The following is a 24595-nucleotide window of genomic DNA, read 5'->3' as shown; positions in this document are numbered from 1 at the left end:
AAGAAGAATCATATTGTTCTTGATTTAGCTGCAAAGTTTCCCTGTTTCTTTCTTGTGTTTTTTATGTATAGTATGTTTTATGCACTTTGTGGCATTACCTGTAATCATTTGTCATCATAAACATCTTTTGTTATGTTTATCTGAACATTTTTATCTACTTTTACTTCAAGACCATGCCTTGACCGTGTCATGGTCGTTTAAGTTTAAAGCACGATATCATTGAAGTCTACGTTACTTTTGTCAGGACTAACGTCTTTAACTCATTTCAGTAAATTTTTTCGTAATATAATTTATCCCCATACATTACATCTAAATTTATTGTTGTTTTGCTGCTTAGTATTTAAATGTTAATATAACACACAAATGTTGCAAAAACTTGTAAATGTAATGCATTGATAGAATCGATTAAACTGCATGTGACTAAGAAATACAAAAAGGAAGATAATTTATATATGTTGAGCAGCAAATACCTGCTAAGTTAAAATCGGCGGCAATTCGGATGCATCAGATTTGCTTAGAGTAAAATGAACAGTAACTTACATGTGACTGATTTGCAATTCATAACGAATGCTTTTCTTTACTTGCCGTGTAGCTGTAAAGACGGCCGACAGTATCCGACATAGTAGACATTCAAATATAATTAAGTCAATAAAAAGTGGGATGGACCAAAGCTGACTACATTCAATCAATCAACCTGTTCTCAAAAATTGACAAGTGGCAATTGTTCGGCGAGAAGAATTTGTCGAACGATCGAACATCGATCCATTCGCAAAAACAAACATATGTAAGCCTCGAGCCATACAATGAACTACTCTTTTAACTGTTCTTGGGACATTCAGACAATATCAATAGTAAGGACGACAAATTTATAAATTTCAAAAATTTCATAATGCTGGACAAATATAAATTTAAATTTTTTGTATGTAAAAAGTATTACGTATACACACACACATATATATATATATATATATATATATATATATATATATATATATATATATATATATATATATATATATATATAAATGTTTTGGATGGGTTGGAGTCAATAAAGGGGGCTATTGGTTAACTATTTATTATCTCACGCTTTCAATTCTGTTTACAATTATTATCAAGAGCTGCTAAAAAATACAAAATATCTTACAAAGTTGAACTAGAAAAAAAAAATTTTGGTAACTCACCAAATAAAATTAGTTGGGTTAATAAAATTGCTACTAATACATTTAAAAAAGAATTAATACAAAAATGTCCTTATCTAATAAATGTTTCTCTGAAATTTTAATATAATTTTGAAAACATTTTCTTAACACAAAAACAATTGACTTTATAAATAAGTTAAAATAGCGACCAATTACAAAAAAGCCTCAATGTCATAAATGCCAACTTAAAATTTTTAAAACTTCTTTTTTGTTTAGTAACAAAAAAGAAGAAGATTTATTCACCATTGATAGATGTCTGAAAAAATGTGACAGATATATGGAAAATTAAATCAAAATGTGATATTTTACAAGTTTCATAATATATAAATTATAAAGAAATAATATAATGATAATTTTTGCTTAGATTTTGAAATTTCTGATCTTTTGTTTAAATTATTATCACTTTTGCTAATACAAACCATTTCCAAAAAAGTCCTTTTGAATTTATTACTTTCACTACATAATTTTTTTTTTGTGGCCTTAGCACTTTTAATTTTAATGTTATTAAAATCCATAATATGGTCTTTATCGATTACTTCTTCTTCTTGCAGTACCGTCTCCTATCGGAGGTTGGCTACCATCACAACAATCTTTACTTTGTTGGCTGCAGCTCTGAACAACTGTATTGAACTGCACCCATACCACTTCCTTAAATTTCGCAATCAGGAAATCCTCCTACGTCCCACATTTCTCTTTCCCGAGATTTTTCCTTGGATTATGAGTCTAAGCAGAGAGTACTTTTCTCCTCTCATTATGTGTCCCAGATATTCCAGTTTTTTCGTTTGTATGGTTTTTATGACTTCGCATTCCTTCCCCACCTTCAGCAGAACATCTTGAGTTGTTATTCTTTCTGTCCATGGTATTTTCCACATTCTCCTGTAACACCACATCTCGAATGCCTCAATGTTTTTGATGTTTATATTTTTCAGTGTCCAGGCTTTCATGTCGTACAGCAGAACGGAGAAAACATAGCATCTTAACATTCTCGTTCTTAAGTTTATATTTATGTCCCGGCTGCATAGGAACTTTTTCATTTTGACAAACGATTGTCTCGCTATCTCTATTCGCCTCTTGATTTCTCTTGTCTGGTTATTAGTATCAGTGAAGCAAACCCCTAAATATATGTAGGACGTAACTCTTTCAACTGGCTGATTATTTATGGTTAAATTCACATTATCGATTACATGCTCTGCCAAAGCACAAGATGGTTTTTTAATTCTGCAATCACTTTTGTGAGAAATAATACGATTTGAAAGATTTCTTCCGGTCTCACCAACATACTCAGCTTCACACTGAGTACAACTAATGCTATATACTACATTTGTTTTTTGAAATTTGTCTATAGGATATTTAGTTTTGGAATAAACAAATTAAATAACTTTTAAATTCTTTGACCGATCGACTTGAAATTTTTATTTTAAGCAACATTGTGTGTTATATAAAAGTTATAAGTTTATTTTAAAAAAGTTATTAACATTTTTAAAAAACCAAAAGTTTTTACTTATTTTGCAACGTTTTTTTATATGACTTATGTTTCTTGTCTTCTCAAATTTGTTTCAAACGCCTTCCTTTTTGCTAATAGACAAAAAAAAAAGCGAAAATTTACCGTATTTTGACCCCAATTTGTTAATAATTAATTAAGTCCAAAAAATCGACTGCAGGAAACATATTATTGGTTCTTGTTATAGAGGTCCATACTACTCAAAACAACTGTCGGTTGCCTGGCCCGACGAGTGTCACAAACAGGTTACTTTTTTTGCTCATTTCCCTGCTAATATACTGGCAGTACTTACACCAAAAACTGTAAGTTTCAGCTATTAAGTAATCTTACCGCGCACCTTAATATGAGCAGTAAATTGAAGTACTCAAAACCGGTCGTCGTGTTAAGTTAATATTAAACAGATTGCAGTAAGTTTTTTATTTTCTTTTTATTATTCCTTTTAACTATCAATTGTATTATAGATACTTTCTTTATAAATATTATGAATACTATAAATATATGTTGGACAATTTATAATATAAATCATATAGTATATAACATACCTATATAAACTGTTGAGTATCCTTGTTAGTATTTTTTGCTATTTTTTTTTTCATTTGAAGCTTCCGTACTATTTGTGCAAAATTGTTTACAAAGAAATTCTCTACAGCATTAATGCAAACACTTAGAGCTACTGTTTTTTTATTTGCCATTCCATTATTTTGTCATTTAATTATTTGCCACTTTACTTCCATTGTATACTTTCAATGACCAATAAAAGCTTCATTTTAAAGATTGTCTTAAGTGTTGGAACGTGGAACTAATTATGTATCAATTTTTTATAAAATCCGTTTATAGCTACAATTTTCTATTATAAAATTTAACTTGGAGTAAAGGGTTTTACAATATTAACTCTTATAAAAGATATAAAATAAAAATGTTGAAAATTTGTTCGTTTTGGGATTCTTATGATCGACAGAAAGGTAAATCTAAAGAAGGAAGATAATCTAGCATCAATAATGACCCGTATATAATATATTTCTATTTTTAAAAATATTTAAATCTGAAAACAAGAGAAATACAAAAAATCCTATCAACCAATAATGAAACTTATCACAAAACAACAAAAGGTTTAATGAACAACAAATGAGAAGAATTTAAACAGATACTAAAAAAAAACGATGAGTGTTAAAAAGCAAAGTAAATGTTGGGACATGGATGAGGAGCCGCAAATAAACTATTCTCATGGAGAATTTAAATAAAAACCTATACAACCCATTGTAAAATGCCGAAGTAATAAAAAAGGGACACCGATAATATTGAAAACTGCAAACCTATTAGTCTATTGTCATACTTATACAAATTGTGAACAAGAATAATAACTGCGTTACACAAAAACTTGATATACAGGGTGTTTAAAAAAGTATGTCATAAATTAAGCATTCCGGGGACAAAAATAAATTGATTGAATCCAACTTACCTTAGTACAAAAGTGACACAGAAAAAGTTACAGCCCTTTGAAGTTACAAAATAAAAATTGTTTTTTTGCATTATCTCCTAAACTACTTGACATTTTCTAATAAAAATTGACACGTTACTTTCTTGTTCCAAAAGCATTTTTCATATAAAAGAAACAACAAAATCTAAGCGCACAGAAAAATTTTAAGGGTGGTGGGCAGCCCTAAATCCCCCCAAACTTTTGAGTACGTTCAAATCAAATGAATTTTGTGGCATCATTAGTTTAACACATTATTTTTAAAACTTTTTTGCCTCTTATCACTTTTTCGAAAAACTAGTTTTTTCCTAGTTGGCCATAAAATTACAATTAGTTTCTACGGATACAATAATTACAAACAGTTCCATCAATAATAGTCAATAATTTGAAGCTATCATTTATTGTGTGAATAAGATTAATATTAAAAATGTTGATATTACAATGGCCTACACATTTCAGGAAATGGCAGATATGCATTTATTTTGGGTAAGTTGGATCAGATTAAATTATGATTTCAATAAACTACCGGGAATATCGTAAGTGAGTGTCAAGGAAAAAGTGCAGCAGCCGCAAGGCGTTATGCAGTAAAATACCGCAATCAAAATAACCCGATAGACGATTATTGCTGACCTTTGATCGTCATTTACGGGAAACGGGCACATTCCAACCGCAAGTTGCTGGCAATAGTGGTCGTCCAATAATGGATGCAACTGATGAAGACATTTTAGAAATAATTGAAGAAGTCCCTGGAACAAGTACAAGAGTAATAGCTGCTCAACTAAATATTCCTCACATAAGGGTTTGGAGGCGTTTGAAGGATCAGCTGCTTAAACCTTATCACTTAACAACGGTTCAAGAGTTATTGGTTGAAGATTATCCTAAAAGGATGAGATTTTGCAATTGGTTGTTAATGGAAAACACTCGAAATGTTAATTTTATTAGAAATATTTTGTCTACCGACGAGGCTACCTTCAGCAGAAATGGAATAACAAACCATCATAACGAGCACATTTGGGCCGACGAAAATCGTCACGCCAAAAAAACGACCCATCACCAAAAGACTTTCAAAGTTAATGTTTGGGCAGAAATTGTGGATAATATTCTAATAGGCCCAGTATTTCTTCCCAACAATTTAAATGTTGAAAATTATTTGCAGTTCTTGGCAAACGATTTACAGGAGTATTTGGAAGAAGTGAATATTGCAATAAAGCAAAATATGTGGTATCTACAAGATCGCGCTCCACCGCATTACAGTAATAAAGTCCGGGAATACCTTTGCAGGCAGTAAAGGTTTATTGGAAGGGGTCGTGACGCACCTATTTCTTGGTCACCCAGAAGTTTAGTTCTTAACCCCATTGACTTTTGCTTTTGGGGGTTTATGTAAGAAAAAGTGTATGCTGTAACAATAGAGGACGAACAACAATTGAGGGTTAGAATAATTGAAGCTGCAAATCAATTTCGTCAGAAAACTATAATTTTTCAGCGCATTCGGTTTTCCTTATTAAAACGATACCGAATGTGTATTGAAGAAAATGGGGGTTGTTTTGAACATTTATTTTAATATTACATTTATAGAGGTTATAGATATTTTTTTTGTAGTTGTTAATTCATTTAAGTCATTTATTTAGTTGCACGTAATTTTTTAAAGGTTAATGAAAAATCCCGTAACTCAATAAAAACTGCAAAAAGTGATAAGAGGCAAAAAAGTTTTAAAAATAATGTGTTAAACTAATGATACTACAAAATTTGTTGTGCCTAGCCGCACCCCTAGGGTTGTGGGATGAGAGGTTTTGATTGGTGTTACTCGATGAATTTTTAAAAAAATATTGAACATGTGTTTTTCAGTTTTTTAACCGACATAAATTTAGCAAAATATTCGACTGCTTTTTTCTTACTCCCCTATATTATACCATACTACTGTTGCAGTTTCGCAACGATATATAAACATTTATATAATATTAACAGACTTTGTGGTAGTTTTGGTTCTCCCCGCACTTCAAGATTCCATGTACAGAAATACAGCTGTGTTAAAAACTAATTTACAAGACGAGCCATCTGCGAAATAACACCAGACATGTGTGTGAGATAAGGGACGAATTCCATCTACAAAATCATACTTGATTTTTATCTCTTAAACCACACAGATGTGTGTGTGTGTATGTGTGTGTGTGTGGAATAAGGGTATCTGAGACACTTCGCTAGTCGTTAAATGCAGTAAGGGTGGAGGTTGGTCTATTATTAACTTTGTGATTTCTGTACGTTGACGATGGCGGTTGGTGCTATTATTTCATTGGTTAAGGTACAATACACCATTTATCTTGCTGCATATATCAAGTACGTTCACTTGATATATAGATTTCATATTTGTTTAGACCTTTATCTCAGCTGTGAAGCGATCGCGATTGAACATTGTCAATAAAACATTTGTTTTGTTTTATTTACTGTATTCTATATTTGTATTTTGTTAACACCGATTATATTTCACTTTTTTTTGTAATAATAATTGTATTAATTATTTGTATGCACCGCATTATTAATTTGTTTGTATAACGTTGATATATGTATCCGTAATTAGGTTGTTTTTTTTATAATATTATTAATTTGTCTTTTATCTTTTTATGTATAGTATGTTTGTGGCTATGGTAGGTTTATCTTTTAGTTGTCACTTTGTTTGAGCCATCAGTGTTCTATCCCTTAAATGGTTATCTTTTTAAATGGTATCTTTTTGGTGTCGTTTCATATTAACTAATATTTAAGTTTGTATAAACTCTTGTTTAGTTATAATTGTATATTTGGTTATGTATATTTATGTTTGATTTCACTTCTATTTAAAATAGAGTTTTATAGTCCTCTGGCTTTATTTTTTTTATTTTAATATATACCCATTGCAAAAGGGAGAAACCAGCGGGTTCTAGATTGAACATAATATCTTCTGTTCCCTTTCTGATGACCTCAATTGTTATATTGAGGTCATCGTATGTGCAGACTGCAACAACTACTATATAATTCTGAAACTACTTTTTTGTGGCATATTTAATTTAAATATTGTCTTTATATTGGATTAAGATATAATTTTTGGTTGTAATAAAAATCACAGATCTTGGCTACAAGAATCACAAGATTCTTGTAGCCATCGGTCTTTTGCTACTTTAATTATTTTTCGGATTTCTTTATGTACTTCATTTTATTTTTCTCTGTTTATGGATTCTGAAGGTCCATTAGATCTAAGATGTCATCCAGTCATTTTAACTGTTCGTTGTCTTGGAAGATTCTCGAGATGCAGTGATTATTGTCGTTTACTGCTCGATTACTGTCTAATAAATTTAAATTTTTACCTGAGTTATATTTAGTTTTATGTGCTAACATTTCCTGTATATAAAGCACCGTACAATAGAGGTATAGTAAGAAAAAGTGAAATTTTCGATAACGAACGTATCTACTTTTCAAAGAAAATCTTCATTATATCTTCAGTAGCGCTGTAATTGGCATATAGTGAATTTTATCTGGTAATAACATAGCATTACAAGTGGAAACACCGGTCATTTGGAATAATTGACACAGCACCGCACGGTAACAACTCAGTAGCGGAGTATACCAAGGAGCAGAATAATGTATTAATATAATATAATATTTAAGATAACAAGATTCGAAATAACGGAATAAAACATAAATATATACTTGTTGAGATTGTGTCTTACCTAATTTCGTTTCATTTTATATTTAAATAATATTTTTTATTACTGGATGCCTGTCCTAGCTTAGAACGAATAAGCGATATTAATTATTAATAGAACAAACGCAGGGAGATGTTTGTATGTTTCTTTATTCAAAATAAAAAACTGTATTGAAACGTATTCACAAATATGGCATTCTAATCGAGTAGCAAAGATACACATTGCATAAATTTTTCCGATATTCAATAGATTATACACATTTTTAAAGACATTTTTAGTATTTTCTATAAACTTTCCTACCGGAAAGTTTCACTTCTTGTTTATTTCTACAATTTTAACTTCAAGCAATTGTTGCTTGAATATTTCATGAATCAATAATGGGAACAAAAGACATGCGACTATTGAAAATTTGTTACGAGCATTCCACTGGCATTGGAATTATTAGATGAATAACTAATTGACGACAATTGAAACTAAAAAATAAACAATTAACAGCTATGTCGGGACCTGAATTGAGCAGCATGTTTACATTTCAAGAATGAGCCACATTGATTCCATACGTACCCAAGAAGAATCGTAATCTATTGCTTCCGTCTATTTAGGTCTACAACACGACACAATAGGTTTATTAATTGGAAAACAAGAAATAATTTTACGTTATAATAAAACCAAGGGAGAAGGTGACGAAGTGGACAAACTTTTTGAATATTACAACTGTGCTCAAATTACTCACCGATGGACTATGGTAATATTTTACTGCGTAATGAACATACTGGCTACAAATTACTACATTATTTGTAAAGAGAATAATTACAACGAACTAAGTAAAAGGAAATTATCTGGGAGGCGCTTCTTATAGGAACAAGGTACAGACTAATAGAAGATCATATATGACGTATTGATTATCTTTTACTGTATTGTCAAGAATAAGTCGTTTGAGAATAAAAGAAATATTTCCCAGCTGAGAATCAATTAACCGAAAAAAAACAAAAATGGAAAAACCAAAAACCGCTGCCAAAAATGTGGTAAATTTATGTGTTTAGAACATTTATCTGGAAGGGTCATTGTGATAAACCACTTATACAATCATTGATGTCCATAGTTTAGTTTAGTCTGAAGAGTCATAAACTGTTTTTATCTTGAGATACCTACTTTGGTTTGTATGTTTAATTATTATTTATGTTATATACAAACCCGATCTTGGAGAGCAACACTACCCTACGTGATGGTTGATAACTTAGAAAAAGTAGATAGCTGCATCTATTTAGGAGTTGAAATCAGAAAGGACATTTACGATGTAGAGCTTAGCAGAAGAATAATCCTAGCCAATTGGGCTTAAGTTACTATGAAGTAAGATATTTAACACATTGATCGCCAGAGCTATTTAAAAAAAATTCTGGAAGCCACGCATATATTATCGTGTATTTGTTTTTATGACATTACTTTTATCAATTTCGAATTCATAGAACCATAAATTGATTGAAACAGCCCTTGATTTTAGACTATGTGAAATGTTTAGACTATGACTCAGACGATTCTTTTAACGACCCATATTGAGAATCCAATCATGAATTAGATTAAGAAGAATCTGTAGAAAGCATGGAATCAATACTGCAAGACCTTGAAGCTGAAGAAAATCAAGAAAGTGAAGATGAAGCTAATGACGATTCGCAAGAAGTAACAGAACCAATATTGAACACTGTTCCAGATACACCCAATTGGAATTTGTACGAGGGTCGTCACAAAGATTTTCCTTTTACAGGAAAGCATGGCCTACACTTAAATTTACCGAATACTATATCGGCTTACGAGACATTTTGTTTGTTTATTGATAATGAGGTTATAAATTTTATAGTCGATCAAACAAATAAATATGCTGAAGCACAAATGAAAACAGCAGGTATATCACGATCGAGGCGCTTAAAACAATGGATTTTGACAAATAATCAAGAAATAAGACAATTTTTTGGTCTTCTAATTTGGATGGGGTGAGTAAAATATGGTACTATTACATCTTACTGGTCAATCAAATAAATTTATCAAAACAGTGTTGTTTCAAAAGTAATGTCTCGTAACAGGTTTGAGTCGCTGCTTCCTTTTATTCATTTTTCGGAGAATAGTAGTTCCCAAAATCGTCTAAATAAAATACAGCCTCTTGTAGATATTTTGCATAGAAAATTTCAAACAACATATTTTCCAGGAGAAGACTTTGCAATAGACGAAACATTAGTTCCTTGGCGTGGTAGACTAATATTCCGTCAATATATAACAAACAAAGCTCATAGGTATGGTGTAAAGGTGTTCAAAGTATGTTTTACCAATGGGTACACTTGGAATACTAAAATTTATGCTAGGAAATTTGATGACTATGACAAAAATGTTGGATTATGTCAGGCAGTTTGCCTTCAGCTTTCAGAAAATTTATTAGATCAAGGGCGCACAATATATATCGACAACTTCTACACCAGTTATAACTTAGCATTGTCACTTCTTGATAGAAATACACACACTGTGGGGACAGTTAGAAGCACGAGAAAACACTTACCCCAAAATGTTATGTCTGCAAAATTAAAAAAAGGTGAATCAATAGCACGAGAAGACGAAAATGGGATAGTGGTAATGAAATGGCGCGACACTCGTGATGTTAAAATTTTATCAACAAAACACTCACTAAATATGACTCAAATAGAAGAGAGAAACAGTCATCCAAGTACCAGTATCCAAAGTAAGAGTCGCAAAAAACAAACAAAAGAAAAGCCGGATATAGTGGTAGCGTACAACAAGGGAAGACCAGGAATTGATGTGTCCCAAAAATTATAGACTTAGCTTCTTCACTACGCAAGGGCGTTAAGTGGTATCGAAAGCTTGCCTTTGAATACCTGCTTGGAGTTTCAATTGTAAATGCATTTCTAATTTATAAGGTTGTTAAAAGTCCTACAACCTCTAAAACTCAAATAAACTTCACAAAAATAAGATTATTTAGGGAACAACTGGTGCAAGATCTTTTAAATATAACGGAGATACCATCAAAGACTCTTAACAAAAAAAAAACGCATTTCTTACAAACAAAAAAGGATGAAAATAACAAAAGCGTTCGACGAATGTGTGTCTTTTGTTACGCCAAGATGAAAGAAGAAGAAAGACGATATGTTGCCCGGAACAAAGCAAAAAGAGTATACACTTACTGCCCGGACTGTACCTCTCAACCATTTATGTGTTTGGATTGTTTGGGAGTCAATCATAAACCCAATTGACTATTTTGGATGAAATTTTTTTGTTTTTACTGTAAATTCTGTTTATTAATTTATTTCAGCTAAAATCCAACCATAGTTGGTTTGTAGGAGGCCACACATGTAACGCCTAATGCTAAAATATGTATAGTGCCGGACATATATGAACGACGTGGCCTAATACGCACTATTGGTGTCGGCCATATATGTCCGACGTGGCGATCAATGTGTTAAATTACGAGTGATACACCTAAGGACTAAGATAGAGAATTTACAAGACTGTAATTCAACCGATGGTGAGCTGTGGATGTGAAACTGGGATATTGACTAGACATCTGTAAACTGCATGGATATCTTGGAAATAAAGGTACTACGAATACTGGATCCTATAAATGGGAACAGCAGGTGGCTAATCTGATACAATTTAGAAATATGTAATATATATAAAGAACTACGTTTATTTCAGTATGTTCTTACAGCGTCTACAATGGGCAGATCATGATGTATTTAGGATGAAAGTAAAAAAGCTACCAAAAAAACTGTTGAATGCAAGAATGCAGGGAAAGAGATCTATTGGGAGACCGAGAAAGCGATAGGAGGATGATGTAGATGGGGACGCAAGAAATTTTTTTAGCAGTCGATCGTGGACGAAAATTGCCGCAGACCGTAAAAAATGGAGAGTAGAGCAAGGCCAGAGCTTGAATTGGATTGTAAAACCATAACCTAGATGGTGTTCTACCATTTTTCAAAGTAAAAACGTTTCACGTCACTATTTATACAAAGTAATGTCACTTGCATTTAAAAGTTCCAGAACATCAACCTTAGAGTTGAAATTTCCCTAACAAAACTGAAAATACGACATTCTTACGGAGCTGCTCGATCTTTTATAAGCCCCAACATGGTATTATAATAAGAAAAATGTAATCATGATTACATTCAGAATTATAGAATAATTATTTTGAATAAATATACAAAAACATGTCTTATTATTAATAATTTAAATTTTATGCAACAATTGTTTAAGTTTAATCATTCAAAAAATAATCATGTTAATTAATTAGATTGCACAATCCTATGCCATTGATACGGGAATACTTCACGTTTCAATAATATGATGGTGCGATGGCAAGCATGGGACAGTCACAGTACAGTGTTGTTAATGTTATTTACCACAGCTCTGAAGGGAAAGCGTAAAGCATTATACCACCAACCAGATGGATCAGAAGCTTGCTAACAGTAACTGAATGCAAGTCACACAAGACAAAGACAAATAAAGAGCAAAATAAAAGCTGAAAGAGACCTATATTTAGCAGTGGCCGCATACAGGTTGATGATGATGATGACATACTTTTTTAATAGCAAGAAAAAATTGAAAAAATATCTTCTGGCACTTAATAATTAAAAATTAAAAAACAAAGCCGAAATATCTGCAGTAAGCATAATGTTTTTTTCAAAAAAAAAAGCAAAAGTTTTGTCAGATATCTGCACAATTCAAAGCCTTAACTTTTTTCCTCAGATAATTTAATTAATTTTAATCTCTGCTATAATCAATAATCAGCAGAAAAAGAAGAATAAATAACTGCAAATCATATAATTTATTACTATATTAGAAACAGTTGATCTTAAATGATCAGCGTGAATACATACATATATATATATATATATATATATATATATATATATATATATATATATATATGTATATATATATATATATATATATATATATATATATATATGTATGTTCGGATAAGTTTCCGCGGTCAGATAAATGAAAATTACTGAGTTCTCGGGAAGAACCGCGTTGAAAATTTAAAACTCGACGTTTCGGCACCCATTTTGGAGCCATTATCAAGAGTAATACGGTTCGGTTCGAGTTCGGGGTCTCAATCTGCCTACTCCCCTCACTCGAGACGTACCAGTATCGTGTTCTATATTGCAAGAACTGTCTCTCGGCACCGAGGTCTCAATCCGTAGGCAGACAGATCTGTTCTTAATATGAATGGCTGTGTGTAGTCAGGATAGTATATTTTCAAATTTGACAGAAAAATGTTTTTAATCTCTTGGAATGCTAGTTCTCTTCTCTGATCCCATCTCCATTTTACACCTTTTCTCAGTAGTTCAAGTAATGGAATTTCTTTTATACTTAGATCTGGTATCATCCTTTTATAATAATTAATTATTCCAATGAATCCTCTTAAAGTTCTTAAATTGTGTGGTGTTTTATATTCCTGAATGACTTGTGTCCGTTCTGGATCCATTTCGATTCCCTTAGTGTTAAGTTTATAACCTAGATATATTATTTCTTTTTGAAAAAATGTACATTTTTCTTGATTTATTTTTAGTCCAACTTTGTCTAATAATTTGTTTATTATAATTTTTAGGTGTTTCTCATGATCTTCAGCCGTTTTAGAAAAAATTAATATATCATCAATGTAGTGAATTACAAAATGTTCATATTGATCCAAAATATCATGAAGACATCTACATAGAGCACTGCAAGATGATTGAAGTCCAAATGGTACTACTTTGAATTGATATACTACTCCATCTATCTGAAATCCTGTATATTGTCTACTTTTTCTTTCTTAAGGTATTAACCAAAAACTATGCTGTAAATCGATTTTAGTGAAAAATGACATTCCTGTAATTCTTCCTAGTATTCCATCTATACTCATTGGTGCTTCAAATTGCTTTTCAGTAATCTTGTTAATATTCCTTGCATCCAAACATAACCTGATTTCACCTGATCTTTTACGTACTACTACTATAGGATTTATAAAACGTGTGTCTGCCTTCTCAATGATTCCATCTTCTAACATATTATTAATTGTTTTGTTTACTTCTTCTCTGTATTTATATGGTATTGGGTATGATTTTGTTTTAAAATCTTTTTCTTCTTTAACCTTTATACTATGGATATAATTTTGTGCAATTCTATTTTCTTTATTGACAAGTCCCTTGTGTTGCTGCAATATGGAAATGACTATTGATTTATATTCTTCAGGGCAATTTAAAACTTTCATTATATCTTCTTCTTTACAAATAACATTATTCTTCATTATGTACTCATTATTCCTTGCTTCCAATTTTACGCACTTCACCTCGTAGGCATCCATCTGCTTAAAAATTCCATTCCTTAAATATTCACTACAATTATTCTTTACATTCTTTTGAGACATTTCCCTATCATCAAAATACATTTCTTCTTCATAAACATCATTATTTTCTTTTAATAATATCCTATCAACTCTTATTCCTTCTTCCACCTCATCTTTATGCATAAATTTAATTATTTGCCCTTCCAAAGTTACCATTTTTTTTTCAAAATCTATCTTTACTTACTTTCTTCTTTTCCAACTCATCATTTCCCATTAATATATCAACACATAAATCCTTGACAATAAATCCTTGCATATTAATTTCTTTATTAAGAATATTAATTTTAAAATTGGCTAGTTTATCAATTTCACCCAACTTCTTATTATTTGCACCAACAATTTTAATTTTTGGAATCTTTATTATATCTGATAGTTTTAATGTATTAAAAATAAAATTCTCCGAGACTAAAGTACTTTCTGAACCAGTATCTATCATAATTTTAATCATTTTATTTTTTGGCCAAAGCATTTATATAAATTAAATTAATAGATTCAATAATTTTCTCTTCATCTAAAGAAATAAATTCAGAAGGTTTTTCATAATAGCAATGGCCTAACTTGTAATTCAGAAAGTTTACTGCACAAAATTTTGATTATTAGAATTGTCAGATTGTATCTGACCACTTGGATCTGATGTCCTATGTCTTTCCCTACTATGAGTTCTACTCACATTTTCTTGCCTTGTACTATTTCGTTCCCTGTCTTCGCAGCTCCTATTCCTTCGAACACAATTTATCTGTCTGGTTATAATTAGGTCGTTCTGTATTTCTTCTATTGTTAAAATCTTGTCTATTATTATTAGTACTGTTATTAAAATGTTGTCTATTATAACTAGTATTGTTATTACAATTTTGTCTATTTTGATTACTGTTATTATTATTAAAATTTTGTAAATTATTACCATACCTAGTATTATTGTTATATGATTGTCTATATTGTTGATTATCATTTTTATTATATTGAAAGTTATTATTGTTTTTTCTGTTGTTATTATCACTTGTCATATTGCCTCTTTGTATTCTTTGAATGAAATTAATAAAACTATCTATTGTTTGAATATTTTGTACAGTTACGGTTTGCACAACATCAGCATCAAAATGTCTAGATACATTTAAGACTGTTTCATCCTCTCTAAGTGGTGGTTCTAAATATTTTGCAACTGTTATCAGTTTCAATGCATAATCTACCATATTTGATTTTAAATTTTGATTATACTTTCCAAAATATAGAATTTCTCTAAACTTGGCTTGCTCTAGTTCACCCCAATAATTATTTAAAAATTTATTTTCAAATGTTTGAAAATTATCTAAATCATTCTCAATACTAGCAAACCAAGTTGCTGCATTGTCATTTAATGTCATTCTAATATAATCTTTAATATCATTAATATTATTCACAAATCTTAATTTATGTTTTAAACTATTTATGTATACTCTAGGATGCAAATTTTTTATATTACCAGAGAATTTAATCCCAGTCTCATTTGTTAAATTTAAGTAAGGTCTCCCTATGTCTCTCATTTGTGAAATATCATCTATTCTCTGTTCCACATTTCTTATTTGATTACAATTTATTTGGATATTTTGTTGTATATCGTCTAATTTTTCTTCTGTGTTTCTCCTGTCTTCAATAATTTTTACTTCTAAGTTACATTTCTGCAACTCTATTTTCTGTTCTATATCTATCTTATTATCTTGAATAATCCTCTTTACTTCTGTCCTCTCATTGTCTATTCTTTTCTTGTAGTCATTCCGTATACTTTTTATTTCATTTGCTACTTTTTTCTCTGCAGCTTCAAGTTTTTTATCCATTTGTTTTACAATTTTATTATTATTATCTTCTATTTTCTTTTCTAATTTTCTATAATTCTCTTCCAATTTCTGTTCCATTTTTTTCATGTCTTCTTTGACTTCTTTTGAATTCTCTTCCAATTTTTTTATGTCTTCTTTGATTTCTTTTGAATTCTCTTCCATTTTTTTCGTATTCTCTTCCATTTTCTGTTCCATTTTTTTTATGTTTTCTTTGATTTCCTTTGAATTCTCTTCCATTGTCTTGTTCATCTGCATCATTAATGACATCAAAGCTGCCATATTGACATTTTCCTCTCTTTCTGGATTCATTTCTGCAGTATCTTGTGGAACTTGAACTAAACTCTCCTCTTGTATAGGTTGTGTTTCTACTTCCACATCTTCTTCATTCTTTTTGCTTCTTGTACCTTTCTTTCCTTGAGACATTTTGAGACTTTACTTGTTCAAATATAATTAAAAATAAATTCTATAATTTTTTCTTTCTAATGAAAATTAATTTAATTATATGAGAGCACTTATCTTCCCAAACTAATTCTTTTAAATAGAGAGCCCCACGTTGGGCGCCAAATTGTTATGATGTATTGTTTGTTTGAATGATGAGCAATGAGTATTTTTAATAATATAGGGTTTTTATCGCGGTTCTCAAAGAATTAGTTTGTAAGTACTTTTTTAAATTATCTTTATTCTAACTATTATGAAACACACATATATATATATATATATATATATATATATATATATATATATATATATATATATATATATATATATATATATATATATATATATATATATATATCTAACCTAGTCAATGTAAATTTAAAATAAACTATCTTTAAATTGATATTCTTATAAAACTAATTAAATTCTATAGACAATGTAAAATTTAAACAAACTATCTTCAAAATTGAAACTGTTATGACACTAACTAAATTATATTAACAAAATTTTGTACCTTTCTTTCACTGAATGCCTAAATGAACTCTTTTCCACTATATAGATTCTAATCACCACTGAATGTCTTCGTACTTTGGTTATCCTTGTTTTTTGTGAAATTACTTTTTCCAATTATCAGCTTCTACCAATTTAAGATATATTTTTCTTCACCAGCATTTATAAACCACCAGCAAACAGCATTTATATTTATTCTTCTTTTCAATATACCAATATCCAATTATTATAAGTTGATTTATACTAATCTCCAATCATAATATAATTTTAATTTCTTCCAATATCCTTCTAATATACTTTTTTAAGCTTCAATAATTATTTGTGTATAATTATAAATGTGCATTCAAATATATGCATAATTTTTAATCTTCATTTAACTCACTATATTAAACAATTGGACTATTTGTAACTGATTGACTAACTCCAACTAACTTTCATATTTCTTACTAAACTGCTTGACTTACTTTCTTACTAAAACTCTTCTGACTGACTGACTTGTTGAAAATTCTGAACAATTGACTTCACTAATTAAATGAGTCTATCTTCTACTAACTTTCATAATAAACTGGCCATCTTGAATCCAAATCACGGGTATTTATATCTTTTTGGATGTTCTAGAATCATCTGGTAAGAGATCATGTTCCATTTGTTCTATTACTTCTATATGGATGTTCTCGAAAAAATATATGTTCGTTCCACAGACATAACCATTATTTCGAGAATGTTCGACCGTAAACAATGGTCAAATTCTGCATTCTGGAGAATTCGTTAATGTTCTATTGATAATTTTGTTTACATTTAGGCTTTTCAGATCAGAATATATAATTAAATTAGTAACTTAACATTCTAATTTAATAAACTACACATTTTTAAACAACTATAACCCCACTTATATTCGTAAAAATTCTTAAAATGACACTTGGAGAGTATGTATAGTTGGTTGCCTATGCACATGGCTCACTTAAACATATTTACAACATTAAACTACAACTTTTTACAATTATTATATGCTAATTTCTTAAAAATGCCCTCACATAAATAATTTTTATAAAATTCTCTAGTATATAACTTATTAAAATAATCAAATACTTTTTTATATCTAATATTATGTCTGTACCGTAGAGGTAAAGGGTAGTATATCCATTTAGTGAAGTTTTGAGATAATGGGAAAATAAGATGAGTTCCAGATAATTATTGCAACCATTCTTAATCTGAAGACATATGAAATTATGTATTTATATAATTGTAACGTTATATTTTAGTTAATCAATATTGTCGTACTGTGATAAAAAATTTGTTTATATATTACATAATATTGGGACTTAAGGTCTTTTGCCTCGGCATGTACCGGCAGATAAAACATTGTAAAAAATAGTAAGTGCCTACATAAATTCAAACAAAAACACAAAAAATGATAAAAAAACATTTATTCATCATCGCTATCATCAACTTTTTTTGTAGTAACAACTAAATTTCTATAGAACTCCTGAAACTGACTGGGGATCCATTGTAAAAGGATTAGTAAGTGATCCTTTTTCTTTTGTGTGATCCCTTTTGGTTTTTGATATCGTAGTGGTAACTGCTCTGGAAGATTGATCGCAGTTGCTGTTCTTCTAGCGACGTGTAATTCTTTGGGTCTAATTTCTTCAAAAGCCTCTTTATAAAAAATTATGGTCGGTGTGTCTTTTTTTACTTGGAATTGGACTACGTTTGAAATGAGGAAATTATTATTTTCGGCATTTTTCTTTTTACTGATGAATGGGGATTGAGATTGAGAGTAAAGTACTTCAAAATTTTTGAAGTCATCCTTGTCCATTTTAATCACCTGAGCACCTACGGAACTGATTAATTGCTGCCAATCCCAAGGCGTTACGATCTGCATTGTTGGCTGTTTTTTTACAGATCTTTCAATTATAGCGTGCACTTGGTCAGCTTCTAAATGAGTGTGTCCTCTCAGTAAATATTTATGGTTAACTACTTTTAAATTAGGGCAGATGTTGAAAAGCCAAAAGTAGCTCATCATTACCATAACATTGCGGTTTTGACTAGGGCAATTATCTGACCAAATAACCAATTCTTCCACATCAGTTTGTGATAGAACTGTCATAGCCTATTTAGTTAATGCCGAGGCAATTTCATGGCCACCCCTTCCAGCTTCGGATTCGTCCCAGATAAGGCAATACGATTTATTTTCTGTGGCGTCGTATATCGTGAAATTTATAGTCCATAATTTCAGCTTGTAGAAACTTTGGTTATTTGTCAAACAGGGCGTAGGCAAGCATTTCTGCAAATCACACATTATAATTTTAATTTTTCCAGCTGATTTTTTGCTTTCATTTTTATCGTTTGCTTTCATTTTGTATCGACTTTCTGCTTCTTGAAGATGTTGTTCATAATTTCGCCGTAATGTTATTGTTTCTTGCTCGGAACAGTTTTTTAATTGTAGCATAAACCGATCGCAACTATCACAAGTATCCACGGAAACCGATTTAAATGCTAAATTAAAATCATTATTGAAATTTTTTTTATACAGCCATAATTCAACAATTTCATTATTTGGAATGTGGTCTTCTTCACACTTTAAGGTATATAATTTGTACATTTTTTCACGGCTCAATTCTGGTCCTAGATATTTCTTGGCAGTTTTGGATCGAGAATAATGACTTTCGTAGCACGAAAACGACTTAATGTGCTCTCGTACTCGATCCAAAACCGCTTCTGGTGTTTTATTAATTGGTTCATGCCTTCCCCTATGGTCTTGTGCCACAAAGCCTCCCATATTGTCGTTTTTTAGAACGTTACGTACAACTGTTTCTGAAATATTTAGAGTGTTTAAAAAAAATTTTTTACATACGTCAATTTTTTTTACACCTCCATCTAACTTTATATCAAAATTATAAGAAATGCTGACTTCTCTCGGCCTTTTAGAATGGTTTTTAGGTCTACAACGTATTACACTCTTCGGAGTGATATGCGAGCGCACAAATTGACGCTTTAACTCCCAATTTTTTGTGTTACACCAATAATTCTCAAAAATTTGCTGTCTTACAGCTTCTGCTATTTTTTCTGAACATTTTAGTCGACAAGGAGGGCAAGGGGGCTTCATTGCTTTAGCTTTTACAATTTTACCCGATTTATTGATGTGTTCCTTTCCTCCTAATGTTGCCTCTACTCTTTTTGTTACTTTCCAAATTTCTGGTTTCTTATGACGTCTTTTCTTTTTGATTTGGTTATTAGTTTCCGTTTCATTTTCAGTCAAGTTTTTGTCAAGTTGAACATCTTCATCATCATCTGCTTCCAATTCACCATTATTGTCTACCAAATAATTGCTACTGTAGCTATTGTTATTGCTGTCCATATTTTCTCCATCATCGTCTGTGTAATCGGAGTCTTTTACGCTATCATCATCGCTAACACATTCTTCAGTTAAATTAGACAAATAATTGCAATTTTGAGCACGGCTTGTTGAAGCTTGAGCAATATCAGAGGCGTTCGTCGATTCTGTAAATAAAAAAATTTATTTTTATTTAATCTTCTCTATCTGTCGAACTGTTAACAGTACACAGAATAATTTATTATATTAAATGGGAATAAAGCCACAATTTATTTTTAAATGAATTTATTTAAAAATAAATTGTGGCTTTATTTCCATTTAAAATAATAAATTACATAAGATACCACAAGAAAATAACTTCAGAACAATACACAGAATAAAGCAAAAAATGGATTAGAGGCATTGTTGTGTGATTCTCAAAAAAAGCAGCATGTTCACTATTTTGCAGGTTGATGTTTTCTTAGAAAGATAATACAATACCAGTTACTACAAAAATACTACTTAAGGGGATGGGTACGAACTTCCGACTTCAATGATATTTAAATGGGATTTATTTTTTTTAGAATTCTGAGAAAACTAATAAGTATTTCTGAAAAATTTAAACTCAGAATGGAAGATTACCTTTATTACCGAGGGACGACAGTCCCTGAAAACTTCTATAATGTTTATTTTAATAAGTTACGGGGGTGAAAAACGAAGAGAAAATGTAGTGTGATTTTGAATTTGAAATATCTCATTCAAAACAAATTTTTATTCATTCTAAGGGACTTTCGGCCCTTTCATTTTGCGTTTAAATTTGTTAAAAATACTTATTAGTTTTCTCAGGATTCGAAATAAACGATAACATTTAAAATACATAGAAAATTTTGAAAGGCGTCAAAATTGTGCATTTTTGTTCCTTTCCCCTTACTGGTTATATTAATTTTGTATTAGTATTAGATTTTACAAATATTTGTTGAAGATTAAGAATTTCAATTACTTTAAAAAAGGAGCAATAAATGTACTTATGCATCTGAGAATTGGGCAGTGAATAAAACAACATAATATCTACCGGTCAGAACTCTTACAACAGCAATATTTTCAAATGCCCAAACTATAAAGACTCTAAAGAGCAAGAACAAGTAAACACCTACTATATAAAACGTGACAAACCAACATTTTTAGAACATGTTAACAATTTCCTAGTGTTATAAGATTATATAAAAATTAAAACTTAACCTCACTTACCGTCTACGGTCAAATTTTCAGCTTTTGCTTTTTCCACAATCGCACATATCCTCGATCCAACCATGTTTTTTAAATTTTCCAAAGTTTTAGAGTCTTTGGAATTCATTTTTGCTTTTATTTTTTGTAACTGTCAACTATCTATCAAGTAAAACGCTCTGTCAATCAAGGTGACTAACACTTGTCTGGAGATACTGCTGTTTACCGCGCGCGAAATAGCCTGCTCGATAAACAAATCCGACAGCGGATGGAGTTACTATGCTTTACCTCGTTCTCCAAAGGATATACTACTTTTTCTTATAAGAATATCTAGGCCACCAGTAATACTTCACATACCATCTTTTGCCACAAATAAGATTGGAACATTTTAAGCTTAGCCAAAGTATTAAGTCCAAATTAGAAAAAAATGGAGTTACTACCCTTTACCTCTACGGTACAGATGTAGTATATAACTTATAAATTAATTTTTTAAACAATATCATTTCAATATATAATATTTACGTCATTCTCATTGCACGCCACTGTAATAAGATTTGTTAAAACAGTTGTAAAACACGCTAGTTATTTATTTTAATTCGTAACTACACTCTTATTCGTCTGCTTCTTCGTGATTCTGACAATGAAAGAAGGAAATGAGAATTCATCTAAATTAGTCCTTTTCGAACAAACGGGACTTTTACTTGATTATGTATTATTAAAACAAAAACTAACTTTTTTGTTTTGTTTTACGGTTTTTTAACGAAAATTACGTAATGAGGTGTATACCAGGATGAAGTCATAATTTTTAATTGAAATAAACATAAACTAAAATTGCTACATTTTTTTATACATATATTAGTAGAAAATAGAGACTAAAAGACCCGTCAGGTCCATATTAAGATCATATCATTGTCTGTCTGCATCACTGTCTTTCTAGTTATGTGATACCCCTTGAAAAAAAAACACTAGAAACTTGTATGTAGTCTCCTTTAATACAAGAAAACATTTTCTTGAATTTGAATTCATTAGGTCGAAAAAGATAAAGATATACCCGGAAAAAGAAGACGTCAAGTCTCTAAACTCTGTATATAGTTCCAATACGACAAAAATAAACAGATTATTAAATTTCGAGTCAAAAGATATATAATTTGCAAAAATATACATCCGATATCGGCGAACAATTGTCATTCCAAGCAGTAGTGACGAAATAATAACAGTTACTGATCATGCATTCGGACTCAATCTGACAGAGGAAGATCATAGGGCTTCTCCAGTCGTCAACAAGCGAAATCCCTAGAAAAAATTACTTAAGTTAAAAAAAATTAAAAAAATCAAAATATTCACAAAAATTGTTAAAACTTTTTCAAAAAAGAAAAGCTTTAAAACCTATTACATGAAATGGACAGATACGATATCTCTGTCTTAAGAGTCTGCGAAACAAGGTGGCCAAAATAACAGACACTATCAAATATATTTTTCTGGAACAAACGATGAGTCAGATGAAATGGCTCCATAGAGTGGTATTTTACATAAAAAAATGGCCAAAAATGGAAATTTCAAAAACTAGTTTTTTGGGCCGACTCTTATGTAAAGTATGTGACGTTATGTGAAACCATCCGCACCCCAATCAGCCTTTTACAGCTTCGTTATCACTTCGGTAACACGTTTTTGCTTCGTTTGGTTATGGGATTATGAGGTTAAGCACTCAAAATAAAATCATTTTTTTAATTTAAAATTTAATATTAAATAACAAATTCATAAGTTAGCTTATAGGTACTACTCACAGTATTTTGGTTTTTATTTTATTCTGTGAAAACTTCTAAACTGTTTATGTAAGTGGATATTCTAATGTTTATTACGAAATAATTCTTACGCAGTAACGATGAGTAGAAAGTAGGAAACTAAAAACATTAGTTTATATTGAAAATTATACAAAAAATTGGATTAATTTTGATTAAAGTTCTTAAAGGGTAAGATTTAAAAAAAATTGTAAATATGGAGAACACAACTTCCTTTGTCCCATCCATTACTTCCTCTTTCAAAAATTTAAAAATGTTTAACTAATAATTGATGATATATTCGAAAATGTTTCTGATTCAATAAGACATTTAAAAATGTTTTTCAAATGATCGAAGAAACTTCTAGAACAAACAATGAGCAATTTGAAAGAGTTTCTAGAACATTCAAAAAGGTAGAAGTGAAGATCAAACAGTTAGAAAGCATGATAACCAATATGAAAGTGCTACTACCAGTAGATGCAGTAGTTTTAGATCATGTAATGAAAGAATAATCTCCGAGAGACGCAACCACATATCATATGGGATTTAAATTGCCACCGTTCAATGGGAAGTCTTCTTGGTCCATATACCTTTTCCTTGACTGCTACTTTACGAGACGATGCTGCGGATATCCTAGGATCGATTCCTATGGCTCAAAAAAAATTACCGGACCTTATTCACGCGACTAGACAAACGTTACGGAGATGCCCATCTACAACAATTCTACAAAGCACAACTAAGAAGTAGAATTCAACGAGCAAGTAAAAATTTGCAAGAGTTTGAAGCACTCGTAGTTACTCGTAGAGTACGGTTAGCCTATTTAGAGTCTCCAGACAACATTTTGAAAGAAATTGTTGCAGATACCTTCGTCAATGGATTGAAAGACAGTGAGTTACAGAAAAATTTACGACTAGCAAGACCAAAAGTTTTAGGTGAAGAGCTTGCCATTGCCTTGGAAAACGAAACAGCTGGCCAAGAAAATAATAAAGCTGTCAGAAAGCTAGAACAAATCTTTGATGATGCTCGTTCGAGACGGTCATGCAGTGCAAATTATAATCACTGTCTTAAATTAGAGGAACGACTTTGCCCCGTGAGACGAACCACCGTCATTAATGATCAATGGCAGCCTCAAAAGCTACAAGACGCCCAAGCAAATGATCCATGTATAAAAAGAGTATTGGATTGGATGCATCGAAGTGAAAAACCTTCTTGGCAAAACATTAGTGCATGCAGTCCAGAAGTCTAGTCCTACAGGAGCCAATGGAATTGCCTTGTAATAAAA

General features: G+C 30.7%; 1 protein-coding gene across 2 annotated transcripts in view; it reads right to left on the bottom strand.

Moving 5' to 3' along the window:
- Sb (serine proteinase stubble) overlaps positions 1 to 24595 on the bottom strand; it is a 357923-nt gene that overhangs the window by 106520 nt on the left and 226808 nt on the right. The gene's annotated exons all lie outside the window — the stretch shown is intronic.

Source organism: Diabrotica undecimpunctata, chromosome 3 (assembly GCF_040954645.1).
Source record: "Diabrotica undecimpunctata isolate CICGRU chromosome 3, icDiaUnde3, whole genome shotgun sequence".
Lineage (NCBI taxonomy): Eukaryota > Metazoa > Arthropoda > Insecta > Coleoptera > Chrysomelidae > Diabrotica > Diabrotica undecimpunctata.
The sequence above is the reverse complement of the archived record's forward strand: the minus strand, read 5'-3'. Positions and strand labels throughout refer to the sequence as shown.